At 32.6% G+C, this 14,652-nt stretch overlaps 1 long non-coding RNA gene across 2 annotated transcripts; it reads right to left on the reverse strand.

Annotated features, from left to right (window-relative positions):
- Positions 1–1,026: 1,026 nt before the first annotated feature.
- LOC149988560 (uncharacterized) lies at positions 1,027–2,479 on the reverse strand. Of its 2 annotated transcripts, none has more exons than XR_016504191.1 (2): positions 2,424–2,479; positions 1,027–2,268 (listed from the first exon to the last, which is right to left on the reverse strand). It is a non-coding gene; the product is annotated as an uncharacterized LOC149988560 (long non-coding RNA). The 2 variants fall into 2 exon arrangements; XR_016504190.1 differs by having other exon boundaries at positions 2,376–2,431.
- Between the last annotated feature and the right edge of the window lie 12,173 nt (positions 2,480–14,652).

Genomic DNA, 14,652 nt, shown 5'->3' on the forward strand with positions numbered 1-14,652 from the left:
TTATTATTTTTGTTGAATCTTCTTTTTTAAAACATTTACTGAGATGAATTTTACTATAAAAATTTGTCATTGACTATGAAAGAAAAACATGAATTGACAAGAGCACTCATTAAAATATATTTTTTATAATCAAGTAGTATTTCACAATCTAGATGGTAAGTACAAGCTGATTATGTTAGGCACATAATTCAATACATAATAAAATGCTCCATGATTTGTTTAATTAGGGGTTGTATGATTTTGTAACCTAATCCAGCTTAACCATTGTATACCCCCTACATGCCAAAAAGTAATAACAATAGTAAATAGAGTAGCTTGAGACCCAACTGGTGAAAATTGTCAAGTTGCATTGTAGATGATGGTGACCGCATGCTTAAATAATTAAATGAGCCAATCTGAAGGTTGTTTGTGTTTAAGAGATAGTCCTACATAACCTGGCACTTTGCCATTTTTACTACACAAAATGTTATCTATTCCTTTCTGTTGGCATCAAGTTTTATGCTTTTGTTTGGATTTTGGCAACCATTTACTACTCTTGAAAGAAAATGAAATTCTCTCCATCTCCCTTTTTGTTTTTGTTCTTTTGAATCTAAATTTTATTAGAACTTCTTTGCAGTCCTAGAGGAGGTCAAATCAAAATAATAAAAAATGATATTGTAACTTTCCTTGGCAATGTGCTTAATTCTTCCAATAGCTTAATTCAACATGGATAACTAAATAACATGGATACCTTCATGCAAGTTCTGAAAACAAATCACACTGAAAAAATCATGTTGCTCAAAAATAAATACACAAAAGTACATAAATAAATAAAGAAAGAAAGAAAGAAAGAAAATCATCAGCAACAAGAAGAAACTCAGTGTGTCTTCAGATATCTGATGATGATGATGATGATGATGATTTATGGTCTCATTAACAATAGATATGATACGAACTCAAATGCCTTTACAAATAGCAAACAATTAGGATGATCATTAAAGCACACAAAGACGAAGAAGGAGCAGAAGCCATGGCAGTATGGAAAGATAACAAAAAATGCAATTCTAGCCATGATTGATTAGACACATGGCAAACAAACATACATCAAACTCTGAAGACAAGTTGCAGCATTAGCTGGGCTGAGGGTTCACGTGAGACTATTTGGAGCACACTAGAGAGAGCGATAGAGAGAGAGAGCCCTGGCATTGTCAATGCCCCCTCTCCTTTACAATAATGGGCTCACAATAACTTTGCAGCAGTCTCCAGTGGGGGGAGGGGGAGTTTTTTAAGTGAGTGGGGCATGTAATAAAAGCCTTGATGCCCTCGAGGAAGGGAGTGCCCAGTGGGGCAATGAATGTCTCCACCTGATATAAGCAAATATGCGGACTTGCTTCAAAGTTGGCTGGCGTCCACTTCTGTCAGATGGTGGAGAGTGGACATACACTCTGATTTATCTTGCTTCATCCACCTGTCTCTTTGCCATGCTTCATGAATGACAAACACCCTCTTTATTTGCTTCATATTGACAAATAATAATAAAATCAACTTTATTTGTTAGTCTGCAGTAACCCTAAAATTATCAAATAATAACAAGTGGGTGCATCAAACAGGGTGCGGTGTTTGAATTGCTACTGTGAAATGGTGGATCTGGTTGATAGAAAATGTCACATGGAGGATAGAGCATTGTATTGTTTTGAAAAAAAGTACAAGCAAAAAAAATGAAAATGAAACGCTGACAATACAATTGAGTTTATCTTGTTAGATAACTTGCATGAAAATGCCAACCCAACAAGGTGTCTGCATTAGAATTGGGATGGATTGAAAATTGTCATGTGAATGAAATTGCAAACACGATGTGGAATCCGAGAGTAGGATTTGTGGAATTGTGACCCTGTTTTATTGGCATGAAGACACATGGGGTTTGAGGGTTGGGATTGCGAGAGTTACGTGTTTTTTTGCTCGTGTGTTAGAGGGTTTGGAATTATGTGAAATGGATTATTTGGGAATAGAGTAGAAAGAGAGGATTTTGATGTTTTTAGTCTGTTGGAATTTTCCAAGATGCTGTGCAAAAGAGAAAGAAAAAGACAGCCACAATTGTAGTGTTTTGATAAACTGAAAGTGATTAAGGTTAGTACACAAACCAGTGGAGTACATAAAATTGAAACTTATCCATTTAACCTTAAAAGTGAAGTAACCATCACATTTGGTTGAATTTGCAATAGATCATTCTTCTGCACCATTACAACATCAATTTCATCTTGTGATGTCATTCACAAAATGGGGATTGATCTGCACAGCCCAATGCCTTATCAACATCATATTGTTTGTCTCCAGCTGCAAAAAACATTATTATATTATTATTGTTATTAACATAAAATTTACAAATTTGCATGTACATGTCTGCTGGTTGCTGTGACTTGTGAGGCAATGTACAATTGACTCACATGAGAATGAGGAGAAACATGCTGACACTCTGAATAAATGTACACTTGAAAAGAATAATAATGAAAAAAAAAAAGAAAAAGAAAAAGGAAAAACACATGAAAGCAAGTAAGAAAGAATGTCAAACACAAGATGCAGACCTTTGACATCCAGCCCTAAAGTTTTTAGTAAGGACTTAGTGCAGATCATGCATGAATCACTTGAATTGTCATTGAAATGGCTCCAGTTTACATTGGGAGCTGAGCAAGCAATCAAGCATGTATGCTAAGGCACCAGCTCATTTTATTTTTATTTTTATTTTTTTTAAATTTTAAAATTCATGAAAAGCTGTACAAAGAAAACAAGATTATAGAAAGCGGACCAGACTTTGGGGGATTGCAACAACCTTAAACCAAAACAAGGATGGAAATTATGTGAAAAATGACATGGATGATATCTTTTGTTTTGATGGAAAAAAAAAAAAAAAAAAAAAACTCTTGATTTAATATGGCTAGGTAGAATTTTGGGGATTTATGGTGGGAAAAAAATGGACTTGTCTTTGGAGTTGATGTTGTTGTAAGAAATGTAAGAATACACATGGGATTAAAAAACGCATGAATAAATTTTAAATTTTGGTATAATGTTCTTAATAGAAGTTAAACACATGCAAATTTGATACTCAAGAATTTCTTCTAAAAATGATATTTTTATGGCATGTTATTTTTTTTCATATTGAAACTTAACTTTTAAATTATTAAATTTACTCTGCTCAATAAAATTAGGAAACCTACATAAAAAAGAATTAGGAAACCTATATAAAAAAGACTATGGTTCAAAAGCCTTTTAAAGGTCTTTTTTTTGGTAAATAAATAATTAAATAGATATATATATATATATATATATATATATTTTAGAAGTTTCAACTCTTGAAGATTGTATGAAGTGAAATTTTATGACCTATCTACATATAAAACTTATAAGGAGTAATAAAATTGCATTGGATGTCCTATTATAGTACCTTTAAGATTTAAGCTTACATGTAGAGGATCATCCTTGTTACTATTAAATGTTTATAGTGCTTAAGAGAAGAATGTAATAACATGCTTTTTAATCAAAAGAACTTCGTACATTGTTGGTTGGAGCAAGACCCAAAAATATATAACAAGTAAGCAATGAAGTAAATTTTGCCTTACAAATGATAATTTATTTAGCAAACTTTATCTATAGTGCTCTATATGGGAGAATTCTTCCATATTTGTTGAATTTACAAAGCAAATTGAGAGACAACACTATTTATACCATACATCAAAAAATATTTTCTACCTCCTCTTTTCTTCCTATGGTTTCTTACCTAAGTTTTGTAAGTTTATGCCAACTAATACAAATTCTTTAATTTCAATCAATTACAAGCTTAGAAAGTTGCAACATATTGTCTTTTTTCTTATATCCAATGACAACTTAAAAGTACACATTTAAATCTTAAAATGTTAATTGGTAATAAAATTAGAAAAATAAAAAAATTCAATAATAAAAAATAATATGAAATAAAAACAACATAAAGTATTTTTTTTAGTTACGTGGTTTTATAAAACAATGATCAAATAAGAAGTGTGAAAATGAATTGAAATCTAAGATTATAAAAAATTATATTAAATTGACTCATTTTCAAATGAATTTTACATAATTATTATCCATGTATGTATGATTTTAGGAATAAGTGTTCCATTCAATCAAAACAAAGAATGCATATATATATATATATATATATATATTCATATTGTGCATATATTTATAATGGGTCGCACATTAAAAATACAAAAGGTTGTATGCTAATTTCTTGCAAGTTTCTAGGGAAGCAGAAAAACAGAACAAAAAATGTAAAAGAGTCTATCCATTTACTGTGTTCATAAATATAAGTTTGCATTAATACACTCATTTGCTACACAATCATGTGTCCAACACGATTATTGTAATTTGTAAAGGACATGCACCGAGATTGTTAATACGTTCTATTCTGAATCAGCGGTTCTCTTTTTTAATTACTCTACAGACATGTTTGTGTTCTCCATTGCTTATATAGACAAGACTATGAGCAATTGTTGAAAAATAAGCAGAACCAATAGAAGTCTGCAGTCTCCGAAGTTTGCTATTACGAAGCAAGATCCAGACATCAACCATCAAATCCTTATGCTTTGAAATGACTCCATGCGAAGACTAAGCGGTCAGAATATCACAAAAACTTAAACAATGACCATCACATGTGTCTTGCAAAGTCGATGCATAAATAAAGCACGAGGAGGATCAAAAGGAACAAAACTGGTTGGAGAGGAGAAATTAAGCAACCCAGGATCCCAGAATTCCGAACTTAAAAACTCGAATCATACAAGCTGCCAGGCAGATCGAACTTCAACAGTTCGAATCGACCAAGTTTATCCGCAAGAAGTTCTGAGAGTCCATTCCGACATATACAACAGAGATCTCTAGCAAATCAGACAGGGTACTCGGAACTATTCTTAGCACGGCCTTCAAAGTTGCACATACCCAAATTTTAAACAGCAAGATTGCAATTTCTGCAATCTTCAAAAGCACACAAACAAAGTACTGAATTATCTAATCGACTACTATATTAACGAGCGGACAATTCACAGGCAGATAAACATAACCATCTCATCAACCGTGCACGACCTTGATCATGGTTGCTCATATTTGCGGTGAGGTTGTTTGGATTCTAGTGTGCTGCCCGTATTACGACGAGCGATAGATGAGTTGATTGGGTGTGGGCATGCTGCAGAATCTTGACTTATATGCTTCCTATCATAGTTTGGTACCACGACATGTGCATTGTGCTTGCATCATGCCTAAACTATTGCATTCCTTTCAGTTTCAGATTAGGTCCGAAGTCCAAATTGTCTTGATATCACTCTCTTGTTTGTGTCTCAGCTTGCCTTCACGAGGGTCAGTTTGAAATGGCAAATGGTGCAATGCACTGGGTCTACTGATGGATTAGTAATTCTTCGCCTCATGTATGTGGTGACATGGGCTCAGAAGCATCTGAAGTTAAGTTATTCAAAGCGTGACGACATCGAATCCTGAGTTGCAGCTTTGAATGTGATCCCTCTTCACTTCCTCAGCTTCCGAACTGGTAGTGTAGAAATTCAGAGGTGCTTATCACCAATTGCCACATGTATCCAGACGCTCAAGTGAAGGTGAAGTAGCTGGGATCCATATCGACGTCTAATAAATGAAAGCGGTTTCAAATGAGAGTTTTCAATCGGGGGCCCAAGTTAGCTTGGAATTAGCATCGATTCTATCTCGCCGGTGATTGCAACCTCATACCTAGTGTTAGATCAGACCCACAACTACCACCACTTGAGCATCTGGAGCATTAGTCCATACGCTCGGAGAACATCTGCTGTCATCACCATAAAATGAATGCACACTGGAGTTTTGCGAACCTGGCAACGATGTAAACAACGAAAAGTAGGTCAAAATCTGCGGCAGTGGCCAACGAAGAGCCGATTACTCGCTGACTAATACCTTGCACAATCGGTTCAGAGAACGAACCCCTTGGCCTGAAAACTTAAACGATCAGCTTAAGAAGCCTAAACCGCTCTCAGCATCGTTCTCAAACCAACTCACCCATCATCCTCGATCACAGCAAACGTACTCCGTGAACGTCAAACAGCTCACGGGGCAGTGCCTGGATCAGCGGAAGTGTAGACCATAATCGAAAGCATACAACTGGAGAAGCACGTGCATAAGACATCCATTGTGGGAAATCAGAATCAAATTATATCAGAGTTAAGAAACAACAACCGTGGCACTGCAAAGATTCTCCGAAACGCTCCGCAAAGGAAATAATCAATAAAGGTTTGAAAGCATGACATTGCATAAACGGGCGATGTAATTCGGCCAGCCCTATCCATCCCACACGTCGATGCGATGGACACAGTTCCACGAGACTGTGGGGTGTCGATCAGGGCCAGGTTTCATCTCACTTGGAATACTGTATCACCACCTCGCTGTGGTTTCTGAGTTCACCCAAGCATTCCAACTTCCTCTCCCGACCTGGTGCATGCAGTTCGAACCATTGTTCATTCAAGCTGCGAAAATGGGAGATCCTCTGAACTACAAACTTGCGACAGGAACTCTCACATGCGCACAATGGAAGCCTTGATATGGACAGATACACGAGAGAACAGCATCATTAGCCGGCAATGGACTTGGTGTTGAGCTTGCATATGTCGAAGCTTGTTGACGCGAGGCTCAGCTGGTACAAAGTATGACATGTATTTGCTACTTAGATCTATTGATAAAGCATGGCAGGCTCCTCCTGAGTGGCTGCGATTGGGTTATAAATTTTTCTCACTGGAGAAAACTAGGTTGATATGATTTATTTGTTTTTACGTCATCCAATGTTTTATTTAAGTTTGGAAAGTTTTATTTTTATGTGAATTGTTTTATATAACTATTGCTGTTGAAGTGAAGGGAGGGAATTTAACAATGTTTGTGGCATTGTTCCCTTTATCATCACAGTGGCATGTATGTATGTATGTATGTATATATATATATATATATATATATATCTATCTATCTATCTATGATCTTCAATTTAATCTGAAATTACTTCTTCCATCATTCTAGTTCATTTATTCCGGAATTGAATTTTTTTTTATAGGTCATTGAAACAGCTTTATGAATTTCGTTTTTTTATATATATATATATATATATATATATATATGTATATATAAGTTTCTTACAGGTAAAAGTATATAAAACAGGGATTAAATTTTTTAAATCAATTTTAGATCTTGGTAGTATGTTAAAACTTCAACAACAAAAGAAGGTGATATCACAAAAAATTAAGTTCATAAAAAGAATTTAGGAAATATCTAGATAGACACCTCCCTTTTACTGCAAGGACATCCCCTGTGCCACACACCCCCACATACACATAGTTGTATAATTGGCTTTGGTTTTGTAGTAATCCTACGAATAGCTCATATAATAGATAGAATTTCTGGTAGTGTGGCCTCTCTTCTTTCCTTAAGTACCCAACAAAAATCTTCTACATTTAAATTGGCAAAGAATAAGAAAAAAATGCACTGTGTGTGTGCAGGGGTGCATGGCAAAGAAAGAGGCATGTCAATGCAGTAAAAAGAAAGAGTCCACCTGGTGGTTCCCAAAATTTGCAACAAATTAATTTGGAGTTTAAATTAATTTTTTATTTTTCACAACTCTAGTCTTGCTAATACTTTTGATTGAATTAATAGATAAAATGAAATTAGAATAACACTATAAGTAATACATTATTTTAACCAATTGATTTTAAATATTTCTTCTACATTGCATGTAAATTAAATTCTTGTGATTCAAATAAAGAAAAATTTTCTTAATAAAAGACACAACATCATATCTTTTTAGGCTTTAAAATTCAATTTTCATATTTAAAAAATTTAAAATCAAGCCATATTGTAAATTGTCAAATTTTGCATGTATTTAGAAGGTCATTTGGAACATTCATTATATTATTAATAAAATAAAAATAAAATTTATAACATTTATTATTTTTTAATTAATAGATAATTAATAAATAAATTATCTATTATTTTTACTATTAAAAAATAAAAGACTTCCTTAAGAAATTCTTCAAATATTTATTATTAAAAATATTCAAAATTGAAGCATCAAAAAACTATAAAAAAAACTCTCCAACCTTAGAATAAGAGTTCTAGAAGAAAATTGTGAAACTATATCTTCATCAATAGTGATACAACCTCTTTGACTTGAGAACCTCAAAGTATCTTTTGGAACTTAGTGGCTTCCTTTCACAATGAAACTATTGTAAAGACAAAGACCACTAAGTCTACAATTGTCCATTTCTAAAACTAAGACGCAATGACTAAAATAAAATCAAATAAATGCACTTAGCTGAGTCCATTAATCAACTACAGATACAACTAAATAAGGTCAAGTCTACAACTACAACTCCAACCAACCTCAAGAAGAAGTGACTAGCCTCTAAAATCACATTCTTTTTAAAATCAGTACATACAAACAACTAAGGAAAACCAAAATCAAAGAGTAAATTGATTTGGCATTTTAAAGTGAAAAATCAACTAAAACATACAACACAAATACAATTCATATATATTCTATACTATGGCAAAATAAAAATATTGTCCATCTTTTGGAAGGCACTAGATTTAATAAAAGAAAAATTATAAAGTCAAAAATCCAAATATAATATTTCAACAATATTCCTACAACCATCCAAGGACAAATTGAGATATGAAATTCTTTAAGAAAATAAAAATGTGAATTCACCAATAAGGACCACATTTCTTAAGATCATTTCTATAAGCAATGAATAGATGATTGACTCAATTTAAGCTCACCTTGTCAACTCAACTATGTTAGCTCTTTGTAAAAAAATAATATGCAAAGATAATGGATTTTTTTTTTTTTTTTTTTTTTTTTCTATATTGATGGATCAATGCAACATGTATACACTAATGGCACATAATAGGAATATGTCAAATTTACAAGTAGATTATATTCATTCTATTAAATATAAAGATAGTTGGAATTAAACAAGCTTAAGAATGGAATTGGTGCAACTTATCAATAAGAAAGGACAAAAAATCTCCCACAAGTTTGAAAAACTTTTCGAGATTAATCTAATAAATTGGTTAACATGTCTTGAGGTTTTGATTCTACATCTTCTAGCTACATCTATTATGCCTACAATACTAGAAGGTAGTTTTCATCAATATAATTATTTATAAATGATTGAATACATTGAGCTTAAGGACCTTGATGATTGAGCAACTCACCATTGTATTCTACAATGTCTAGTGCTTTGGCATAGACTTAAATGAGATTCAAAAACAAAGAAAACTTAAAGAATGCACCTATAATAACCTAAACATATTCAAATGAGATACTTTCTAAAACAAAGTAATATTTATAGCATTAGACGATAGCTACATAAGATGTACATGAATATTAGCCTCTACAAAAAGCTCTATTAATCTTTATGAATATGATATCATTGTGAAAGGCAAAACATGGTTCATCACCTTTTAATTACCAAAACAAAAAAAGATAGATATAATCAACGTATATAGATACAATAACATGGATTTATAAGCAAGCTTTTGGCTGAAGATGATATGTTTTAAATTCCCCAAGACCAAATGGATACTAGCAAGTAATTTCAATTGCATAGAATTCTTGGAGGACAAGTAAGGAAGCCTACCTATGACAAGCTCTAGACCACAAGTAATAGAATTTTGGTTAAACTTGATCATTTAATTTGAAATATAATATGTATGTAATCTAAGTAAATTTTGACTTGCCACCTCAAAAGGATTCATATGAGATAATTGAAGATCTGCACTAAAAATAATCGGTATAAAAATTGACCACATCTATATATTAGAATAATTAATTGAGTAAGGAGGTAAAAGGAGAATTTGGCCTATACATCTTTAAATTTCAAACCATGTATGCATCTTTCTAAGAATCAAAAGAAGAGGCAAAAGATTGTACAAGTTCGTAACATTTGATAAACAACAACTTGGAATAGAAGATAGAAGAAATATATTCATTGGCACTTATAAGGACAATTAAAAAAATTAGAACTGAAACTACAAAGTTACTAAAGCCTCATGTATACTAATAATTAAGAACCTTAAAATCAAAAGAAAAAAGAAAAATTAGTAGTCCAAATTCTATGACAACTAAATCAAACACATGGCAAAGACTAGACTCACCTTTTAGGAAAATTAAAATAACCAAGGAGCAAAGAATACTTTGAATGTAACTCAATTCTATCTACAAATGATATAATACCATAGATTATAGAAACGCTTTGATGAGCAAGCTACAAAATAAATACAAATTCGAGATAGATGTACAAGTAGATTCTTTGAATTTTTTAAATTCTAGAATAAGTAACAAATTCTTCAAGACAAAGAAATTCAATGACAATAGATATTTATACAACAAAAAACTAATATGGCAACATGTGCATAATGATTCTATTTCAAATTATATACTAGAAATTAAAATATTGAAGGAAATATGGCTACCAAAGAAGAATGCTTCTTAAACGTGGTTTATCTAGTGACAAAAGATGACAACTCACAACTCAAAAAAACTTTGAATTTTATTGTTGACATCTTCTATATGCATCAAAATAGTACCTCCATGATTGATATTATAAATATGTGAGATTTCTACCCTAAGAGTGTTGATATGCTCATGAAGATCTACATTAGTTGCAAATCTATTATCACTTTTGTCAAGAGTAGCATCTACAATTTTTTCCTTTCATAGACATCTCAAACAAATATATAAGTCAAATTAAAGGAGAATAATCAACAACCTTTAGTATCAAATGAAAATTTCTACAAAGAAAGGTAGTCCATTTTCTTTAAGGAAAAAATTAATATTAGAAAACTAAAAGTTAATTTAAAGATGGGTAGTCTACAATCTTTAAAATATAAGAGTGAAGAAGGCTTTATTCTTGCCTCCATATATACTATCTAACTAAGAGTTACAAGGCAACATTCTATAGGACTCTCAATATGTGTCAAATTTACAAGATACATGTTTTAACTTATAAGATAAGTTTCCTATGTATATGCCACATAATTAGCTTATACCACAAGCTACCAATATCTGCAATATATGGTTAATTTGCTGGCCAAGTGTTTAATCTATTAATTATATATAGACATCTATATAGATAAAATTACATCTATGAAGTTTCAAAGAAGCTTCTCTATAAGTTATTATCAAATTAATTTACTTTTACTTACTTCTAACTATTTATATTATCTAGATAATATAATAGAATAAATATATATGTCCGTAATACAACACTTGCTATCTAAAATTTTCTATTGGTTATAGAGTTCTATAGGAGGTGTAAAACAATAAGGTTCTAAATTAAATCACAAAGTACTTGACATAATGGAGCATTCATAAACTATCTATGGCCGGCCCAAAATTAGTCTTCAACCAAGTAATTTTGGATTTGATCTAGTATGATGTAAAATAAACCTCAACTAGTTGAAAGTTCATTTTAATTCACAATAAGTAAATTAATTTTGTAATTTTGTAAGTTATAGCTATTGCTTAAATCTCAATGCAATCACTCTTTTAACTTCCTAATTAATCTAATTAATTAAGCAAAACCTTCACCACAATTTACAATTATAATATGAAATTCAAAATCTTTCATGCATCAAGAATTTTTTCTTTTTAATTATTTTTATTTATTTATTTATTTTTCTTATTTTTAATTAAATTTATTTTATTAATAAAATTCCATCTAAGAATAAAAATTCATCCAAAAATAACATTTCATCCATAAAACTTCATTCACAATAAAATTCATCTACCAATAGTTCATCCTTGATTTAAAATTCATCCAATTTAATTTTCATCCAATTATGACCTAATTTCATCTGAATATAATTTTATTCAAATTGGAAATCCCAATAACATTGGTAACTCTTGCCTAATCTGTAACGCTGATCTTGTCTTCTGGATTCGAATTTGTTGAAGAATTGGATTTGAGAATACCTTCGTTCTCTATGTCCAGCTCTGGGTAACAGTGATGGACTTCAACAAGGTCCCTTGCTGCAATTTAGAATCTCCAACCTAGTGTTTTTGTGTCACCTGTAAGCACTCCGCATTCAGCATAGGCATGGTCTTGTTTGGTGCTGTTGAGTGCTGCAATGCACAGATTGAATGGCGACGATCACTTACTAATTCTACCGCTATTCTAAATAAGTGACAAAGAACATGTGATCTTTAACCCTTAGGAACTTCATGTTAGTAAGGGTGCACAGAATACGAACAAACTCCTCAACAAGAGCAGCTCAAATATAGATTTCACAGCATCCCTTCAAGGACTCTTCTTATTTGAAGGATGAGATCTATGACCGGCTGGACTTCAGATCCTTGCCACTGCCTCACCTACAATGGATCTACAAGAAGAAAGGAGACAGCTGACTGAGCTAAAACTTAGCCCTTTGTCGATCCACTTCACTACTGCACCAATCATTCACAGTTTCCAGCGATCAACACAACAAAAATAAAAACTCCAACAATACATAATAACAATTTAGGAACAAAACAACAACCAACAGCCCTGTTGGTCTTTAACTTTCACCATACAAGTAACACAGGCGTTGAGGCTAGATGCTAGATCCCTATTGATGTTGAGCTGCGCTTGAGATATTTATTACTCCTTTCGCAGTTTTCAAGCTGCACTTCGCATCAATCAGGGTCTGATCCTAAGCAGCTCTACAAGATCAAACAACAATAACCAACTTCAGCTCGAGGGAATGAAGGGATCGCTGGAGTCGTTGGTGTGAAAGGTGGTAGCGGCAGTAGTGGCAACAAGATGCCCACTTTAGGAGAAAATAGAGCAAATTTGACTAAACTTGCTGAAAAGGGAAAGCTCGAGCCAGTCGTAGGAAGAGTTGCACAAATCGAGCGAGTGACTCAGATCCTTAGACTTAGAATTAAGAATAGCCATGTTTGATTAGAGAACCTGGTGTTGGGAACACTGTTGTTGCCGAGGGGTTGCCTCAGAGAATTGCATCCGGGGATCTGCCGAAAATTATCAAATGCAAGAAGGTTATTGACTCAACATAGGATTGTTGGTTGCTGGAACCAAATACAGAGGAGAATATGAGGAGAGGCTAAAGAAGTTGACGGAGGAGATCACAAGCAGTATGCAAGTTAGCAAGGACACACCTTGGTTGATCTTATGGACCTTCTTGTTATAAAATATTTGGTAGGCCAAATGCGACCACAACCACCACTGCATCCTCCTACATTCAAGAACGATTTTATATAGAGTCTAGAAAACAACTACACAGGTTGATATTGAAGCATGCCGGAGCTCTACAAACACGACAAAAATTGGAATACCTTAAACAAACAAGAAACAATGTTCCTAGAGATCTGGATAGCAAAAAAATATATTTGCAATAGAAAATCAATTGATATGGCAAATACTCCAGCTAATAGACTACTTATCTCACACCCTAGAGCACTAAGGTGAGTTATTTGTCACTAATTCGAGAAAAGTAGACAAAGGAACGATTGTGCTTCTACCAAAAGTGCCTCTAAGATCCCTCGACTCCCAGAGACAACAACCAATGCCAAATCCGGGAGCCCAACTCTCTATTCTGGACATGGAGACAATTTAAAATTTTGTAAACAAAATATCAAGGTTGCACCTATCCTTCTCTTGTGAGTACATTGCCATTGGTCAAAGATTTGATCACCATGCCATGTATAATGCATGAAACAAAAAGTCAAAGAATAAATAGATGCACTCCTTATAGCAAAGCACTCTTAAAACCTGGATATTAATAATAAATGGCCTTCAAGTTACACCTTCAAAATACATTGATGAATTATAAAGACAACTAATATTTGGGTACAAATAAAACTTGGATGTCAAGGGATACACATAGAGTATGGATAAGGGCAAATTTTTTGTACTTAGGCCAACAAAAAAATTATGGTGATTAAAGATTTTTGGAACAAATCAAATAGCGATTGGTACAATAGAGCGACTCTCAAACAATTTTTATGCTTTTTAACAATCTCTTTCTAAGAAAAATTATCAATTCTTTTCTATCATTCCTTGGAATCCATAGTAGTGTATGACATTCAACTCAAGGGATTGGTAGTCAATAGATGAAATAGGAGAAATTTTTGAAGTCTACCATTTTCAAGACAAACTTGTAGGAAGATTAATTGTATATAAATATGTGATTAGCTTCTTTGAGGAATTGATACTAATTTATAAAGGTCTACTTAAAATCTATGCTAAAGAATATAATAAAAGTTAAGGTGGCTTAAAAGATAAGCCACATAGGAACCTTTGTTGAGTTTAATCCAATTAAATTTGTGGATATAAATTATACAATTTGGTTCATAGATACAAGATCAATTGACTTAGTAAGTATCAATTACAATGAATGAAGATAGAAAAGATAAGATGTCATCTCAAAAATCTTCCTCTATGATTGTGCAAAAAAATTATGCTATAAAATTGGTTTGGACAAGATAACAACATCTAATAAAGACAAAAAAACACTCAAATGGCACAAGTATGTAAAAAAATACATCAAATAATTCTATATCAACTTTTGATATCCATAGATATCCACTAAAGCGACCATTTTTTATTGACTCATATTAGCATGTGGATT

This window comes from Physcomitrium patens, chromosome 7, assembly GCF_059467195.1.
Source record: "Physcomitrium patens ecotype Gransden chromosome 7, ASM5946719v1, whole genome shotgun sequence".
NCBI lineage: Eukaryota > Viridiplantae > Streptophyta > Bryopsida > Funariales > Funariaceae > Physcomitrium > Physcomitrium patens.